We start from the raw sequence: 20,242 nt of genomic DNA, 5'->3' as shown, positions 1-20,242 counted from the left end.
TAGCTTAATTTATATCCATGTAATGTAGAAAGCAGGCAAATTTGCTTCCAGTTTTTCACATTGATAATTTTCAGTCTACTTTTATATTTTTCATAATCTTTTTAATATGTTGTTTTCTATTAGCTGAGTTGTATTATTGCCATTCACAACATCAAGGCACATGAGAATGAGAAATAGAGGACGGAAAGGAAAAGTAAAAATAAACAACTTATAGTCTTAATAATTCTTAATCAGCTACTGCTTTTGATACTTTAAACATGGTGATAATTAATGTGGAAAGCTCTGGAAGCCTTGGTAAGCTCTCTTGATCATCTGAAGAATGCCGGGACTTATTAGGGCAAGTTCATGATTCATACTCAAGGATTAAGCCAAGAGAATCTTGTGACCTAAGCAGCCTGGCTCTCCAGTGGTAAAAATGGGATTTTCTTATCTTACACAAAATAATAATTGAGACAGAGCAGGGATGGAAGCAGACAGTATACATTGATTTAAGAGTGAGCAATACTTGGTGTGGAGAGAAATTGCCGTTTTGGCAAATTGTTGGTATCATGATGGAAATATAGTACATGAAGTGTTCCATTGGGATGAATCAGAGCATTCCTGAGACACAGTAAAGATGAGAATTGTAACATGAAATGGGAGGGTCTTTTATGTTCAATGGCTGAGTTATCCTTAAAAAATTTTTAGTCATTTGCTTGATATTGGGAAATAGCTCTTCCCAATCACTTAAACCCAAACACACAAACACATGTCACAGCACAGTGACACAGTCAGCACTCAAAGCTAATGGGTGCAAGATTTGGGTGATGACATGAAATTTAAACTTATTTCTAATAGTAAACATTGACTTGACAGAGTCAGTCAGCTTCAATTTCCACTGCTGAGTTAATAATTTGACTTTTGATTTGTATGTTTGGAATCCTGAAACAAAGACCTTTGAAATATGAGCAAGGAAGGATGTAGTGGGTAAGGGAGCATTGCAAACCAGCTCCATGAGACAGTCACATAAACATGCTAATCCCTTTGCCAAGCTCATTGACATAAACAATCTTGGTCATATTTGGATGCCTTGCCACCTCTGTCCTTCTCTCTTCTTCCTTTTTTTTAGTGCTCTATCTTACTGGAAGGGAAAATGAAAATACAAAAGCCAACCATCATTGCTGTTTAATTGTAATCTGATTCCCAAGTATGAGAGAAGTAAAACACTGCTGGTTCGGTGTAACTCCCGTCTTTTCATAATGTTTTCATTCCCTTTTAAGAATGGATGAACATCAGCAGGCAAAAATGTAATCATTGTATATAACTGATGATGCTGTTGGCTTCTTTAAAAGTCATGCCATCAGCTTCCTCAGCCTCCACAGTGCAGAAATCCCTGGCAGGCACTGAGGGAAGAAGTTTCAGTGGTGACCTTTGTGGGAACTGCATAGGTGGGGTCAGAGCAAACTCCCTCCTGTGCAATCTTGGTATGGCACAAATCAGTCACAGGGAATGATGGTGTAAGGGCCACACTCATTCTAATAACATCAGGGGTTTGGATTGAGTTCTCTGGAGGAAATCAGACGTTTAAAGCTTTTTGCAAAGAGATCATTTGTAGGAAAAATTTCCCATCATTACACTCCTGTGCTCAGTTGCAACATCTCCAATTCATGTTTATTCAGACCTTCCTTTGCCATCCTTGAGTTACAGTTGAAATAAAACAGATTATACAGTGGGAAAGTATAATCCATAGCAGTACATACAGTAAATTCCATTAGTACTATAAATTATATCTTTGCTATTATTAGCTAAAGATGCCTCATTTATTAGCATTTATTCCTGTAACCAGTGTATGTAAGAGAGGGTACCTACCCCAGAGAAAAGTGGGCCCTAGAACATTTGTGAGGATTATATAGTCCTTCAAAAATCTATAGTTTGTATTGGAAAAATATTCTATGTTTTCTACTCATATCAGAATTATACTCAGTGTGAATACTTAAAACTCATATACATAATCCTGACATTTGTATGGACATGAATTATCTCTGCTTTCAACACAGCTTTGAATAACAGAATAGAATATTTTACCCATAAGAAAAGCAATAAGCAAAAAAAGGATTATGAAAAAATTTAGGTATTTTAATTTTCCCATAAACATTGCAAAACAATAGCCAAATATATTTATTTTCTGCTGAGTAAAAAGAATTAAAAATCCTCAGTTCTACACAGCATTGTATCCAGGCAGCTCCATTCCTCTGTGGAGTTCCACCAATTGAATTATTCAATTCCGATTACAGATCTGCTTGCAAAAGCGCACTTTGCACAGGGAAGGATATTACATTTATATATCATAAATAAAAACTACTTCTACAATGTTATTTAGACTTATGATTTAGATTTTGGAGCCAAAGCCACCTCTGTACTTACAGCAAGACTTTGGCTCTGTGTAGTGAATACCACCCATGGATATGGAAAGCAATGAACACAGGCTTACAAACTAGGAATAATGCCAGATAAGATGAAACTATTTTAAATATTAGATGTAAGGAACAGATTTTTAAAAATAATCACAAAACTCTATCACCTGAAACAGGAAAACAGTTTTATTTAAAGTAAATATAATTGAAAGTCTTGCTGTGACGTGGACTGTGTGTTCTCTGACACAAAAGTTCTCACAGTAGAAGACCGACCAAAAGACAAACTCTGGAATATTGACAAGAGCTCTATAAAAATGCAATAAAAGTCAAGTTTATGACTTTTTATATAGCTTCAAAGAGAAATTGTTTATCAATGCTGAAGTTCCACAAGCAAGTAAAATTGGTTTTCTTTCAAAAAATAAAGTAAAATGAAGGCATAATGTAATATTTAGGAATATTTACATAGCCAAAAATACATAAATGTAGTACCTTACATTTATTTTGACATTCAGGTTCAATACTCAGGATTTAATATCTGAAGATATGAGATTTAACATATGTTACTGTAATAGACCCATGTGTGTTTTCAATTATCTACATACAGTCAGCACAAAACATATTTTCATATACGAGATTATTTTACTTCTGATTTTGCACGCCTCGATTTTGAAATATATTTTTGAATATTTTGAACATTCCCAACTCCCCGATGAGAGCTGGACTGGATACTTCCCCAGGAACGGGGTCTTTTTACACTCCAGGGTAAAAGAGAGAAAAGGCTTCAGTATGACTGGGGAAGGGGGAAGAGAGAAGTACAGTGGAAGATGATTTTGGTCAAGTATTTCTTTTACAAACGTAATATTCTTCAATATAGCTTGTAAGTAGAACATGAAATCGATTCCTATAAACCCCTAAAAGTTATATATTGGAATAGTTACCTTAAGTCATTTTATTCTCTGCCTCTTTATGAATGATGCCACTATCCATACCTCAAAATTAGGAAGAATTTCTTCATAACAGGAAATGGGCTGAACAACTCAGCTTTATAAATACCTGGAAAATAGAGATTACTGTAAAAATAATGCTGCATTGTGATGAGTTTTAACTTGCAGCTTTATTTTGATGACCTTTAAAAATTTCGTGTAAGTAACTGAAACTCGGTCTTTATCAACATTTTAGGAATGTGGTGTATGGAATCTGGGAATTCCACCAGTGCCCTTAAATTCCACAAACCGAGTGAGGTTCCAGAGTGCCCTGCAGCAAACTTGTATCAGAGAACAGTGATTTGCTGACTCTTTTCTCAATGTAAGTACCTTGGGCATTTTTGTCACAGAAGTATTTTATTTGAACAACCTCATTGTAATATGTCTTAATGAGGAGATAACTGTTTTTCCCAACTATCAGCCATTTGAAGATTGACCTAATCCAGGTTTACAAAGCTCTGATACAGAGGCTGAAATGCATTTTTTCAGCTGGACCAAACTTCCTTGCTAACTAAATCAAACCTTCCCACGAACAGAATAGAGAGCAGATACAATAATATCACATCCATAAGTATTTCACTAAAAGCTGACAGAGAAATAACAATGATAATTAAAATCATATGGTTATGAAAAAGACTAAAACTATTTTCAGAGTAAAAATATTTTTCAGTAAAAATATTTTCAGAGTAAAAATATTTTTCCACAGTGAAATTATTCTAAAGTCTCCCAGAAAATTGTTATAATGCTGATTTTTTTTTAAAAGTGAGAGAGATTTCTGCAGTATTTATATACTCCTACACATGATTAATGGTGTCAGTGCTGTCTTTTTTATTAGCATGTCTTTCCTACAGTATTTATGGCATTAGAGGATTAATGGTCAAATGAAGGCTGCAGTCAAATGAAGTGCAGAGAGCACCACGAAGGCTTCTCCTCTGTATTTTAAACAAGACTATTGCATTTTAGGGCAGACTCTTCACCTAAGGACAGAGTTTGCATTTCAGGCAAAAGCCTCTGTAAATTGTGATTTGTCCATGCTAGTAAATACTCAAGGAATTCTGATGGAATTGTGTAAGTATTTGTTTTGGTGAATAAGTGGTTATCACTTATTCAAGTGAAGCCAATAAAGATTTTGCCAGAAAACTTCAATCCAAGCATTAAAAGACCTTTTTAATGCCAAACAGTAGCAAACTAAAACCGAGTTGTTTTCTGTCACTAGCCATTAGTGATTCCTTTAGGTCACTGTTTAAGGTGGCTGAACTGAAAATGTGGTTTTTACATTATTCACTACAGTCAAGCAGGCACTTTAAGGATAAACCTCATGCTACAGGTAAAAATCCATGTTACATCTGGAAGTGAGAGTTACATTATTAATGGGCACATGTGAAGAGTGTAAATATTCGGTGAAAATATGTATTTGTATCATTGAAACGTGGAATCAAGTATTGTGCACAGTGTGAAATAACACATAAACCAAAACTTCTGAAGGAAAAAGTGTAGTTTTCCTGGATGATTCCTGGATTATGCCAATCATTTCAGAGCATGCTGCAGCTCAAAGCAAGTGTCTGAAATATGTCTCTGGGACAACACGTCACAACAGCTTTTTCATTTGGTCCAACTACTGAAATAAGGTAAAAATAGTTTTCCAGTTATCAGGCAATGTGCTTTCTTATAAGGGAGTCAGCAGGCCATTCCCAATCTCATTTTTGCCTCTTGTGGCAGCCCCAGCCCAGACACTGGTGGGAGTGAAGGGAAATGCAGATATGCAGATTTACAGACACACAGCTGGGTGACACTTCCCCTCCCACAAACGCATCCTCGTGGGAGTGGCAGCTCCCCACGCAGCCAAGGAGCCTGGTTACGTGTGGAATTAAGAATATGGCTTAGGGTTAATTTGTTGAGCCCTCTCCTCCTAAACCAACTGGAGTATTCCAGAGGAATGAGTACAAAGAAATTGCCAGTAGTAATATCTCGAAGGTCATCATCCTTATTTATTCAGTGTGTTAATCCAGCTCTCAGAGTCTGTTCCAGAGAGAATCTCCTCTGGGACTGGCACCAGCCATTTTTATCAAGCGGCATTTCCAGGCTCCAATGTTCAACCACTCTGCATTTAACAAGAGAGGGAACTTCCCTTGTACAATTTGGGACCTGTATTTCATGAATGTAGCAAAAACTTTTCATTTTAGTAAATAATTTGGCATGTAAATATTAGCATGGATAATTCCTTAATTTCCATACTAGTTTCTCACACTTTAGACTTACTAATGCTCCAGATTCCACATGAATCAGGGCCAAAAATCTCTCAAGTTTCACGTTATTACCTGTCAATAGAACTATTTGCTGTGTTGAAATGAAACCAAAATCAGCTCAGGCATATTGAATGTGTTAAAGGGAATTTGGTCTGGGGTTCCAGTTTGATTTAAAAGCAAAATCTATTCAAATCAAGACTCTTTTCCATAGATTAAGGTTTGGTTTTAATAATTCACACTGACCTATGTAACACTCATGATTTATAGAAGTGATTTATAGGGTAAAATACAGAAATAGGGACTCAGAATAAAAGGTTCTGTCAGAAGAACATTTTGCTGTGTTCCATTAGAAACAAAATAGTCTCTCACAAATGTATTTGTGTGAAGATATTCTAAACTTATGGTTGTGCAGATCAGTTTCCTCTTTTCCAAATGGGTCTATGCCTTGTGGAGATGTCAGGTAATAAAGATACTTATTTCTGCAGTCTTTGATTTTCAGTAGGGCTTCTATAAACGAGGAAATTCAATAGTTTCATTATAACCTCATACTACAGGGGTTTTTACAACACAGTGTTTCATGTACAGTCTTGTACTCTCTGAAGTTTTATCAATATGATGATAATGACTAAAATATTACTGCCCGTAATTTTAAGTAGACAATTACTGAGTAAAACTGTTTTGTCATTTAGACTTTATCTTTGATCATGTTGCTTCTCTGTGAGTCAAATGTCTAGTTGCTTAATTTTTTAATTTTTAATATTAGCCTTGTCTAGTACAATTTAGAATATGTTTATAGGTGGAAGTTATTACTGCATGAGAAATGCTTGACTTTTTCTATATTCATGCTTAATTTTATTTTGTCATTTAGAATATCTGTAGGTTGCATGAATAGACTTGGCACTTTATAAAGTGGTGTCATAAATAGAATAGGCAGCTACAGTGAGACAATATTAGAATAGTCCTATTTTCCACTATTTCTTCTGATCTTGTATGTAAGAAAAATAATGTGCTGGCTTTTCATTTCTTAATCCTTTAAGGAACATAGTGAATTTAAGGATAATTAATCTCTCCTTACTTTGGGTGTCTAAAACTCAGGTACAGTGATGAACAAGATGACTGAGGAGTACCCTGTTATCAGTGAAGAGAAATGGGTGCTGTCAAAGAGTTATTCATCCTCTCAAACGACAAGAATTGGACATAGTTAGGACTCAAAGAGGAATTTGCTGAGTTTTGAAAGATTCTACTCTGAATCTGGACTTATTCTACAAAACCAGACCGTCATCTTTAGGGAGGTTACGCTGCTAAATCACCCTAGAGCCATTAAAAGTGGATTTTATAGAAAAGGGGTTATTTCCTTCACATCTACTAAAGCAAACCATATGTGTGTGTATCTGTGTAGCTATAAATACACATAGGTAACGGTTGGATCTTGCTCCTTAAATGATCATTTGTTGCAGTGAGGCAGAACCTGGTACGATACATTTCCTGTATTCTGAAATGTTTGGTCATGATTTCAATCACTCAAATTTAGGCCCTGGCTGAGAACAATCGATATGGCTGTAAATCTAAAAATTAAGTAGAAATAGATATTGCACCTATGGGAGTACAGATAATGTTATAGAATGTATGATAATGTTCCCATATTATGAAAAATTGTTTAATCAAGATTTATTAAATTTGTAACATTTTTTACTTCAGTAAGAACTAAATTAGCCATACTTGATAGGAATTCTTTCTATTACTCTACTCAGTTTATACTTTTCTGTGAAGAACTTATCATTCAGCTGTGTAGTACTTTTTTTCCATAGAGGAGGACTGTATTCTTCAATTCCATTCATCTTTACATGCCATTTGCTGCTTTACTAGGATTAACAAGGCGTTCCAAGTATTTTAACAGGAAAGTAATACATTCACAAAAATTCCCATTAAAGTCTTTATCTTCAAGTTACAAAAGACTGCACTTTTTAATGATTAAAAACTGCATACTGGAGCAGCACATACTTAGAGAATTATTCTGATAGTACTTTTGTTACATAGATTTGGGAAGATCCCTTTCTTTGCTACCACATTCTTGTGTCTTGGAGCTCTTTTACTATGGTAATAAAGACTGAATTCTTACTCAGGGATATAATCTGTGGCTATCAATGACTAACTAACACATCCCTTCTGTTATTAAAACAATTCCAATGTGGAAAAGTTCAGTTTTAAATGTAGAGGATCAAATTATATTTGAGGCAAGTAAGGCTAAAAGCACAACTAAATAGCACCTTTCCCACAAAGGTTTATTGCCTTGCAATTGTCTCTGTTTCATGAAAATTTGTAAGGATTCTTAATTCATACTTAATTCATATTTTTTGAAATTCAGAAGGGAGCTCTATGTAATTTCCTATCAGTGCAGAAATACATTAGGTAAAGAGCAGAGATATTGATATCTAGGTGCAGAGATATTGATATTTGAGCAGAGATAAACACTAGAGCTCACTGAGATGAATTCCTGGTGCAGTACTCCTGGTGCACCACATCTAAGCCATTGCTTCACAACAGTTTCTCCACCTCCAAATAATCAGAATTCCCTACAAAACATTCTGAAATGGGGTGTTTCAGAATCAGGGAGTGCTCCCAATATGCATCCTTCAAAAAAAAAATATACTGCTGGCCTGTTGTTTTAAATGAAGGGGTCTTAGAAGTGCCATTCTAAATACTTCTGCAGTGATGTGTGAGTAGGAGAAGAGATGCCTTCTCAAAGGTGATGTAGGACACACTCAGATCTCCATTTTGATCCAGACTCAGTGCTGAAGCACAGCTCCTGTTAACTTAATTGTGCAGTCAGGCCTATGATGCTGCAGTTCCTCATACATTTCAGGTTATCACTGTATTGACTAAATACAAATACAGTTTGTTGCTCTGGGAGACACACATATTGGAAATTAAATCAGCTGCTGGAACAACACGAATATTCTTTGTGCCTCAGGAATGTTGGATATTCTCAGAGAACTTAGACATTATGAAATGCAGTTCTTAATGGTTGTTTTTCTCCATTCACATTGTTTCTCCATGAATTTGTGGTGAGTTATGAAAGCAGTGGGTTATATGTTTCTCTATGCATATGTCTTCTTTTGCTTGTCTCCCTGACAGGTTGCCAATGCTTTGTTTCTCAAAAATTAAGTTTTTGAAAAGTTTTGCAAAGTACTGTGGTGGCAGGTGTGTGAAAAGTGACCAGAATTCGAGGCCAAAGTTTGAAATGTTCGTCCATTGAGAAGGAAATTATTTTCACGGTAATTATGCAAATATATGGATAATTAGGAATCCTTTGGACACTAAATACATCTTGCAATATTCAATACAAGGCCCTGTACTATGAAATTTTGCAAAGTCTGTTGTACATTGAGATGTGATATAACGTGGCATTATGCAAATCCCTACTGGTATCTTGCTATTGTTTTATGTCTTTTCCATTAATGTGAAAGAACACAAAAAACAAAAGGAAAAGCTGGCTGTAGAAGAAGAATTATGCATTTGACTGCATATAAAGTAATTCATGAAAACAATTTTATATGTATTTATACCTTTACAGATAAAACAGTTCTGCTTTTTCCTTCATTCGTGCATTTAATTTAATCATTTTGAAAGATGCAGATGGAATAGTAACAGTTATATAATTTTCATTTTGCCAACAGGTTTCTTGCAAGAGTGTTCTGAAAAATACGGAGTCATTTCAGTCAATGAGTTGTTGTTCTCCCCCTCACCACGTTTCTGTGGTCACTGTCACCAATGGAAATCACAAGCTCGTTATTATCACTTGAGCTGGTGGGTATTGCAAAAATAGTAGATCCAATGATAAAATGAAAATGAGACAACAGCTTGTTGTCTCAAATACATTAAAGTCAATACTTACATAATCTTTCAGAATTACATCAAATATTAAATGGAGGCAAATAAACATTGTTTTAGCTTTCTTTTTATTTTAAAGTCCTATTTCTGAATATTTTCCTATTCATTCTGTGTTAGTAGTGAATTTACATTCCTGTGTAAAAAGACCTGGAGGTAACTGCACAGTTTAGATTTGATAAGACCAGTGAACTGATACTGTGGCTCAATGATTTTGTCTGAACTTCATTGTAAAATAAAAAATAATAACTACAAACCATGTCAGTATTTGGAACAGGGTATATAAATTCTTGGACAAGAAAAAGATTTTAACACGCATTCATTGTCTACATTATTTTCAGAGGATTTTAACTTAGTGTTAAATAAATCCTGCATTCAAACATTACATATTTGGCCAAATGCAAATAAATATCTCTTAGTTAAAAACAATAAAATATTTCCTAGCTACATTCCTGCTGACTTATACTTCAATATGCAGATATAATTTTGTGTGACCATTTCTTTTACTTTTCTTTGAAAAAGGTCCTGAGAGATTTAGATTTATCTCTCTCAGACATTTTAGAACTGGCTTGATAATAATTCTTTGGAAGAGAGATTTTCCCCTAAATGGTGCTAAGGTGTTTTCTGAGTTCCAGAACAATCTGAGTGAAAACTTCAGTTGCTGTGAACTTCCATACTGCTACCTGACTGAACGTTGATGTGCACCAGCTACCATGGGAGTCTGGTTTTTTCTCTGGACTTAAGTCAGGGTAACAGAACAAATTCTCCATTGAGGTCTCATGTCATTACTCTCAAATTGACAAGGCTTTTAAGATAATTCAGGTAAAATTTTGTTTTAAAATCAGTGTTCCTTCTTGAAAGAGGATACTTGTTTTGGGAGACTTAACCTAACCTAGGAGAACTTGATTACAAAAAGTTAAAAAATCTCATTTAGGCAGGATAATGAGTCTAAAGTGCTAGATCAGTGACCTCTTATTATATATGAACTTTATTCTACCCTGAACATTAACTCCATCAGGCACAGTATAAGACAAATGTTATCAAACAATATTCTTTTGCATTTTATCTTAGTTTTATTAGCTCCTTATGGCACAAACTAAGGCAAAATATTCTTAGACCTCAGAAGACAAATGCCATCTGTCTGGTGTGTCTGTGCTTGCCATATGTGATCTATTCAGCTTATGAAATACCTGCACCCAACTCGTTGGTGTGAAGTTGAAAGACAGTTTATTCTTTAAGCAGTGTGATTCTCCTGTAGGCAGCCAGTCAGCTAATCTGGGACATACCTCCTTTGCTTCTCAATTCTCACAGGTTACTATTTATGTTACAGGCCTACACCAATTCCCTTGATCCAGTGGACTGATGATCCATCGGTATCCTGCTTTCTTCATGCCCCAGTCAAGGTACAGTACTTTCATAAGGTGTTACCTGCTGATTATCACAATATAGATTATAAAAAAACAGATTATCTGATGGTTATCACAATACAAAGGTCTGCTGCCATCAAATACCAGACATTTTTGAGGAATTTCTTTGCACAGCAAGAAGCTTTTGAGCTCACAAAAGCCTTCAATTGAAATGTTCACCTTATTGGCCCTCTTACCAGACTGCTCACATTCTGAATCCTTTAGAGCTGCTCTTAGCCACAGTTGCTTAGTAGTGGAACTGTCTCCTGTATCAAGAGAGCTTTAATTTCAGGCCATATCCCACTCCTGAATTTACATGTACATGTCAGTGTCTGGTCTGTCGCTTAAGTTTTAATATTTTAGTTTTGAGAATCAGAAGATAAGCAATTAAATAAATGAATTTAATAAATAACTGATTGAAAAATAATTTATTAAATTAGTGAACTTATTTACTTAATTAATTGAAAATATCTAGCATGCCAATAGCAATACTTCTGTGCTATTAGCCTGAGAGCAGTTCAATTAAAAAAAATAATAACTTCTAGTTGACTAATATTAATATGGTGAATAAATATGCTACCAAGAAAACTGTTTATATTTTCAAGGCAACCAAGCATCTGCACACAAACAATTTCTTTCTTGCAGCAGAATTTTATTCAGTGTCTGAAAACACAGAGGAAAAAAAGCCTTCGCTTTTTCTCCTTCAAAACAGACAGGAACATGTTTACTTTCACCAAATATCCACATATGTGTGACACTCTCAGGAGCATTCAGTTGCTGTAAGAGTAGAACTTTCTTATTCTTTTCCATAAACATCCTGCACATGCATCTCCTGTTTGTGCCCTCAATAAAGGAGGAAGGAAGTCCTGAAAGACTGTCTGTGTATTCAGTTGTGAGCTCCCACTGGGAAGCCAAGGCAAAGGACACAATTCTTATACAAATGGGCAAAGGTATCTACATTCCACAGCGCCAAGCAACCATCAAATCCAGAAGAAATTCCTAGTCCTCCTCCTTGCCCTACTTCAGGCATCTGGGAATCATTGAAGTCTTGCAAATAACTGAAAATATTAGCTGCCTGGTCACTTCTCACATAGTGCTAAAGTATACATTTCATCTACCCATCCTAATTTTCTTGTCCATTTTACCCCATATTGTGAGACAGGATATTAAAATAAGTTCTTCTTATTTCTTTGACGGAGTGTAACAACATTTTCCAGACATAATGTGTCTCAATTTTCTCCTAAGTGTATTATTGTTATTTCTCTAGAGCCATAAAAATTGGCATACCACAAACGTCAATGGTGCTTAAAAAGCCTGTCTTAGTGGGGGAAAGGGACTATGAAATAGCATGGTTACTTTTGTAAGAAAAAACATGAAAACTTTCCTAAAATAATTGTTCAATAAAATAAATGATACAAAAAGTCATTACAGTGTAGGATATAAGTCTCTTCCTGAAACCTGCAACCTTTTCCCTTATGTTTTTATCATCTGTGATTAATATACCCACATCCAAGTTTGGCTGGTAAACCCTGATACTACATCACTGCCTTATCTCTTTGTTTCTCCTTGTTTATATTATGCTGCATACCCTCACAAAAGGGAAACTAAAAGTGACATTTGGGATGTATGGCAGGATTTTTAATATTTACTTTGGCAGATCTTAGTACAGATACAGATTTGGTGACAATATCAAGAGTCAAACACTATCAATTTGTTGTAAGGCCCATAGGCCAACAGCAGAAAAATAATCAGACAAGAATTTAATCAGGCAAGTGCTAAATAATGGTGTATGGCAGGACCTATCATAGCACCTATTTTGTACCATACCTACATACACTACGTTTAATTTTCAAAAACTACAACAGGCAAAAACATGGCAATAAGATCCCAACATCTACAGTTAATGTGAAAAGACCAAGAGCAGAAAAGGCTTATTTTTAACATAACTAAGTCACTCAGATTCTGCCTGTTGTGCCATGACTTGAACATAGTTGCTTATCAGAGTAGAATTTAGACTGCTGTATCTGTCCCACCTGGAAATACAGACCCACCACACAGTGGTGCCAGGGATACAAAGGAGGCAGATACATTGAGGAATTTACTACAAACAGAAAGTAAAATTATCTATAGCAGTGAAAACTCCAGTTACTAAGAATAGAAAACCTTTTCTCAGCGCAATAGTTCTGGGCATTGACCAGTTATTTTTCTTTTTTCAGCAACACATCAAAACTTTCCACCACTTTTTGTATCCGGTTCCAACGAACTAATAAACTCCCGATACAAGCCTTGATAGTGCTTATCAACTTGTCATGCATGGTAGTGTTTTTTCACTTGCAGCAAGAAAATGTTTATCTTTTTGCTACACTCAAAGCAAGCAGCAGAACTGAAAGTTCCTGTAAGAAGAGCTGGCAAGTGGCCTGCAGTCTAGAGACTTTGGTTTACTCTGTTTTATTGTTTGTTCCCAAAATTGTTTTTCTCAGCCCAAATTTTTCTATGTTCTAAGATTGGTAATAATCATCTACAGACTAAAAAATGGTCCAATATAAGGTGCAGCACCTTAAAGTTATTATTTGTTCTTTCCAACCTTGTAACGCCTCGGTGTTAAACACGTAGATCAGGAGATGCAGAATCACAGAAGAGAAACAAAGAGAAACAAAGTCTCTATCTCACAAATAGGTTCAAAGCTCTATGTTTCTGCTGTAACACAGTAGTATTCTTGTGTATTAGTGTAAAATACTGAAGTATATTTGAAAATACTTGAATTTTCCACAGGTAGAATGGGGAAATACAGTTTTCTGCTCTCTGTGAGAAGGTGAGAATATATCCTTGGAATATATAATAATGTCAATACCACCCAATTATTATGCTTCATTAGAAATGTTAATTTTTTTTTGCATTAAGATAAATTTGCTATTACAGGTATTGTAATATACTCTGTAGATTTGCTGTTCAAGTGCACTGCTCTGCTCATCTTAATTCGTAGTGAAATCAGTTAAAACGGTGTCGTTAAAGTTTGTTTTGTCTGCCAACCACAGTTGCAGGCAGTTTTTCACTATTAACAGTGACGAAGAAGATTCCTTAGGGAGTTAAGTGGGATGAAGCTCCCGGGGCAGCAGTTCACCATCTCTTTGCTGTCTTGGGGGTGACATCTGAGAAAAAGTCAGCGAACCCATAAAGCAGCGATGGTGGGAGCAGAGTGTGCTGTGCCGCTGGGCAGCCCCAGTGCAGCACAAAGGACAGAGGCACTGGGGCCCTGCAGGAGGGACCCGCTGTCCCCTCCCAGCCCACCCTGCTGACTCCTCTCCTGCTCCAGGGGCTGTGTGAGCCCCAGACTTTGGACACGTGCAGGGTCTTGCTTTAGGAGGAAATGGAGAGCCTTGAGGTGCCTCACTGGTGCAGTTTTGCCCCTTTGCCCCGCCTGGGGTGTTTGCAGGAGGGTTGTGTGTTATCAGGGGGCAGCAGCTGGGCCTCAGGCCTCACCTTCTGGCAGGAGGAGCTACCTCTGCTTTGGGGTGGGTCTTTTGTGACTTCTTGGAATTTTCTGTTTATTAACTGGGTAATCTGGAAAGGAGAGGATAGCAATGGAGCTGGTATAGAAAGATACTGTGTTGTAGGCCAGAGCTGACTATTCCAGATTAAAATGCATTCTGAAATGAGGTGGGAGTGCACTGCTCCCTCTGACAGGTGAAGTGCCTGCGGTACCTTACCTGGCTTAGGTTCTAGTCAGGGCATTTTCCACCCTCCTGTGACTGGCCAGGGGGCAATCAGGGCCCAGACCCTGAATCCAGAACCTCTTGATGCAACATTCATCTCCTAATGTTCAGACTGGAACAAGAACTCTATAATTTTCATTTCAGATATGTTCTAAGAAGGGGTTTGTTTCCTTTTTTGGTTCTAAATACACCCAGAGTTTCAAAAGAATAAAATTCTGGTACAAGTTAGAATAAATTTCCAAGATAAGATGATTTTATATGAATTATCAAGGTACTGAATCTAGATTATTTGACTATGAGCCCAGATTATACCACAAAGTCTATGTTTGATTCAAACTACAATCTGGGGATCTTCTGGGCTCACTCAGTTCTCCTCACTGCCAACTGCAGTCATGGGATAGTTCTGTTACGGATTAGTTCAGAACTCCAAAAATGACTAGCACAGATTCCCTGGCTTTATATATGAATATCCTATTGCTTCCTCTGCTCAAAATTAACCTACTGCAATCTAGTTTGATATTTATGCTGCTCTCATTATTGAGATTTCCAAAGGCCTCAGTCAGCAGTCACGAGGCTGTAGATTTCATTTTTAAAAGAATATACAAAATAGTATTTGTCATTTGAAAAGTAAGGAAAATTTTAAAGTGCCTTTTTCTTTAAAAAACCAAACCAATACCTAGTAATCAACCAAAAACCAATTTTGATTAAGAATTCAGTTTCTCAGTAGATTATTTCTTGGGCAATATCACCTGTTAAGTCTAACTACTGAAGAAATTAATCATCTCCAAATATTTCATCTTCTATTTTAATTGCTTAAGTGTAAAATAGGTCATACTATCTATCCTGATGAAAGCCTGATTATGAAATGTGTGATTTCTTTTAATGATCTTTATTAACTTACAATGATTCCTGTATGCCCTTCCAGCTCTAACTGAGATTCTGTCAGCACTGTACTTCCTAAGTGACATTTGCACTTGTTTAAAATACAACCATAAAGATCCACTTCAGTCACAATCTTGGCACTGGTGGTTTAAATATGGGAATAAAATTGTTTGCATGCATTCAAAAGTTAAGGAGAAGAAAACAAAACCATTTACACTTCTTTAATCAGCCATCAATCACAACAAATTAATTCTGTAGTCTAAATAGCATTTAAATAGTGTACATACAGTTGAGACAATGTTCAAAACTTGACATAATAATGGGTTTCTTCAATATATAAATGAGACTGGTTTCTCTTATTCAGCCTATTCAATAACCGCATGTCTTTTCTGCTATTTTTTTTTTCTTTTAGGAGACTGTTGGTAATCACATGAATTTTATATATAACAAAAAAATAAAATAAATGTATATAATAGATATATATAATAAAAAAACTGAAATGCTGTTAATGCTCTTCCATTTTGTAAAAGAATCAAAGCATTCTCGTATTACTCAGTTCTTGGCACATAACAAATACATAATATCTTTTCCACTGTGGAAATTCTATTTGAAAAATATTACCTACTTGCTACTGTTCTAACTTTTAGAGCAATTTGTCTCCTGGTTAATGTCTCTTGGCCCTATAATTAAAAGAAATCAAACCCCCTAAGAAAAGGCTAATAGAAATCTTTGCTTTGCTCATATTTAAGGAACAACTAGAAAAAAAAATGATCTTTTACAGAATGTTTAATACTGAATGTTACTCCCAGCCTATTCCCAAAGTGCTTTTAGCTTCAGTGGACAGTTTTACAGATGCCTTTTACAGGCCTTTCTCTGGGGCTCTATCAGATCCAGAGGTTTTTGTGACACACCATTTCAAACCAAAATGATTTAAGTACTTAAAATAAACAACTTGAAACATGTATTTGAATTCAAAAGCTTAAATATACATCTCAAATCATGTACTTGGCTCTCTTTTCTGATGCTTATTCTTCAGTGATAAAAATGCGTAAAAAAATTACAATTGTATGTCAGGTGATTCCTCTTAGATATACAAGGGACTGGAATTTAGTGACACTTATTTTGATTCTTTTCCTTGAATTTAATCTCAGGATTTCTAGGTCTAACCATATATTTTTCTTGATAGTAATGTCATATGATAAATATATTTTTACATATTTGCAGAGCACATGTTCAGAAAGAACCTGACTTTTGCTCTGGCCTGGATGTATATAAGTAGTTTGGTATGCAAGAATCAGCTGTTGAAGCCTACAAGTTATTCAGGTAAGAAATTTTATGAAAGATTGCTTACATTAGGAAAAAAAATTAATTCTGATATCCTTGAAAGATTACGTGTAAGATAAGATGCTGACACAGGACAAATACAAAATGAGATCAGTTTTAATGCTCAAATCTATCACCACACTATTCTTTACATCATCCTGTGACTAGTATAGCCCCCAAAAGACTTTTAAAAAGTAATTAAAACTCCAGTCTGTTCATATTAGGTCTTCTGTAGCAAGGTGATACATTTTGTAGCTCTGGGAGTACTCCCTTCAGTGATCTTAACACTGCAGAACTCCATAGAATATATGCTGTCTCATGCTTTTTTTTTTTTAACATTTCCATTTAGATGCAGAGTCTTTACCTAAGGAATGTGACTTGGAAATAAAAAGTTTGCTGAACATGCACTTTTGCATGGTTAGAAAAAAAACATGCCAAAAACTTTTCAATTACAATTCATTTAATTGATTAATTTAATACCTTGCAAGAATGCACATGCCAGTGTGTTTTGACCTGTGAGTACAATATTGTTCAACACTGCTCGTTCAGTCCTCCTAGAAAGGAACCTTCTTGTTATTGTGGTGTTTATTTGGCATCAAAAGTTCTGAGTTTCAGCTGTTACAGCAAGTCCACTTTGTGACCTGTAGGACATGACTTGACCTGTAAGGTTTTCTTGCCTGAAAAATGAGACACAGTCCTTTAGCAGAATGAAGAGCATTTACTTGGAGATTAAACTTTAATATAAAAGGGGGGGGGTGAAGCCACCCAGTCAGTTCCTTTCCTATGTCACCCAGTATTTTGAAGGCTATTTGAGGATATCAGTAGTCACTGTCAGAGGGACCAAGTGACACCATCTATTATTTCTTTTAAGCTCGTCAATGAAGTCAGGAGTCCATTTAACACAAAGCAGTGACAGTGCTGTCCCACACACAGCTACTGAAATAAATGTTACCAGCACTGCACATGTCAAACTGATGATATATTGGGCTGAAATACCCAGGCACAAACAAACCGTGTTTACGGGTGTGTGTGTTCTGCCTCCTCCTTCAGGAACTGGAAAACTGCAGACTCCAGGGCAACCTGTCACCCAGCAGGAATAAACTGTGCCCAGGAGATCCCTGGAGATCTCTCACACTCACCCAGAGGAGCAGGGAGAGGAGCCACACAGCATTCCCAATGGACTGGGCCATCCCACCTTCCTCAAAAGCCTCTCAGCAAGAGGAATGCCCACACAAAGACCTTTAGAGCTGGATAAGCACAGAACAGCTGAGAACCCACAATATCTTTTCTAGGTTTAATCATCATTTTATTTAGGGACTGCATGAAAACTTGGGTATTTTGGTACATTTAATTTAAATAAAAGTACTGGACAGATTTATGCATTTGATCATTGACCTGATGCATGTTTCTAAAATTGACATTCTAACTGAGATCCACCTGAACAGTCATTCAAGTTAGCTTGCAAAATGTCTGTCATATTTTCAGAGACACAGATGTTAAATTCTTACGTTAAAAACAAGTTAATTGTACCAAAAGAATGAAGCTCTCACTCTTAAGCCAAAATATATCCCTCTTCATAATACCATGCAGTTATCAGCATGTCCCTTGGATTTATGACTTATGACATTTGTTTACCAACAGGTGGTTGCATATCTTGCCATTTATATTTTAAGCAGCAGTAAACACAACTAAAAATAATATAAGACAAACAAAATAAAACTCAGTGGTGTTTTTAAAGTGTTTTTAGAGAAAAGCTGTATTTTTAAGCCAGGTCTTCGAGTAGTTCTCACCAGGCCCAGCAACACAGAAGAATACTGCAAGAGCAATAAGGATTTTTAGGGGCATTATGATAGTGTAAAGGAAACACATCTGCCCCCAAAAGTCCCTCATTTTCCCTGCGGTTCAGAGCCATGCAGGAAGTGGTGAATGCTGTGGAACATCAAAAATGAAACTATAAAGAAAAGATTTTTAAGTTAGAACAACTTTCCAACAATACCTCAGGATTTCATCATTTTTCTGTTAGTTCACTACACAGGAAAATTGTAGTTTTTCAAACAGCCTCTAAGTCATTGCTCTGAATGTATAAAATGGTCCTGTCCATTCAGCAAAGTGAATTCTTAGGCAACACTCTAAGAAATACTGTTGGTATTGGGAAGTGCAAAACATTTTGCAGGAAGCCCAGACAATACAGGACAATTTATCTTCTTTCAGCTCCCCAAAAGCAAAAAATAAAACAGAATAATCATCATTAACCATTGACCTGCATTTCTCATTTTTAAGGATACTTCAGTGACAGAGTGAACATTAGTTTATAGAAGAAAATTATACATAACAGAATCATATAGCAACTTTCATTTTAAAGAATTTAAAGATATTTTCCAACTCCCTAGGCAGTTTTCTATACATACAGAAAGACCACTCCGAGTAAAAATACAAAGAGGAATCCCAATTCAGGAAAGACTGAATACTCAATATTTTTAAATATCCTTAGTAAAACAGGTAGCACATTTGAACTCTGAGTTATGCCTCTTCAATTGACATGCCCAATGAAAAGTTACTATTTTAAAATAATCCACATTGAATAGCACCTAACAGGCATAATCTTCACAGATTCTTGTACCATAAGGTATAAAATATATCACTGAAAAAAAGCAATGCCCAATTCCTCATATATTATTTAATATGATGAGCTGTGTAATACATTTGCTCGTGTTAAAATATAATAAAAAATTAACCTAATTCTTTCCTCAGGTTCCAGAAATTTTAATGTGATCTCACTTGCATTTTTTATGGATGTAGGTCCAGTGAATTCAGTGCAGATCCTTCTGACTGACAGCAGCATCCAGGCACCTACTGACAGAGGTGTGTGCAGTTTGTGTGATTTGAAATAGGCCTTTGATTACAAAAGAAAGCTTTAATACAAACAGCAGCAGCATCAAAGCAAAAATCTAGATTTTGCTGACCTTAATAGCCATTTTAACAGTAGCAATCCATAACAAATAGAAATGCCCCTTCAGTGCAATTACTGTATTCACTTATTTTTCTTGACACGTGGGCCAATCCTGAAACATCCCAAATGGATTTTTCTCAACCTTTCCTAAAGCCCTTTATATGGGCCTTGTTGGAGATGACAGAACACATTTTGTCCTTTTTGTGAGTGTGTTTTGTTTTAATTCTTATCCTGACCTACAAACAAAAGAAAAGTTTTACTTGTAAAAATCAGTGTTTAGAGACTATTTTATATTGGTTCCTATAGAAAGGCCATGATTTCAGTAAAAGGATTTGGTCTGTCTGACTGAAGCTTAGATACTTTAAACAGCAAAAGTGCATCAATACTGCTTAACACTGGTGAATTGTAGTCTCCCTCATTAACAGCTAAATTAAAATATTACAGCAGTATTAACTGAA

The 20,242-nt window shown here is 35.8% G+C and overlaps 2 long non-coding RNA genes across 2 annotated transcripts in view; one reads left to right on the top strand and one right to left on the bottom strand.

Moving 5' to 3' along the window:
* Positions 1 to 20,022, top strand: part of LOC113968078 — a 53,245-nt gene extending 33,223 nt beyond the window's left edge. Inside the window, exons 5-11 of the long non-coding RNA XR_003534367.1 lie at positions 124 to 193; positions 3,573 to 3,698; positions 9,300 to 9,429; positions 10,841 to 10,913; positions 13,689 to 13,728; positions 16,736 to 16,834; positions 19,634 to 20,022. This is a non-coding gene — a long non-coding RNA (uncharacterized LOC113968078). The remainder of the gene's footprint in view (positions 1 to 123; positions 194 to 3,572; positions 3,699 to 9,299; positions 9,430 to 10,840; positions 10,914 to 13,688; positions 13,729 to 16,735; positions 16,835 to 19,633) is intronic.
* On the bottom strand, positions 17,293 to 19,699 carry LOC113968080. Its single transcript, XR_003534368.1, has 2 exons — positions 19,613 to 19,699; positions 17,293 to 17,511 (listed from the first exon to the last, which is right to left on the bottom strand). It is a non-coding gene; the product is annotated as an uncharacterized LOC113968080 (long non-coding RNA).
* Positions 20,023 to 20,242: the final 220 nt, after the last annotated feature.

This window comes from Neopelma chrysocephalum, unplaced genomic scaffold, assembly GCF_003984885.1.
Source record: "Neopelma chrysocephalum unplaced genomic scaffold, ASM398488v2 Primary Assembly neopelma1_65c, whole genome shotgun sequence".
In the NCBI taxonomy this organism is placed as follows: Eukaryota; Metazoa; Chordata; class Aves; order Passeriformes; family Pipridae; genus Neopelma; species Neopelma chrysocephalum.
The sequence above is the reverse complement of the archived record's forward strand: the minus strand, read 5'-3'. Positions and strand labels throughout refer to the sequence as shown.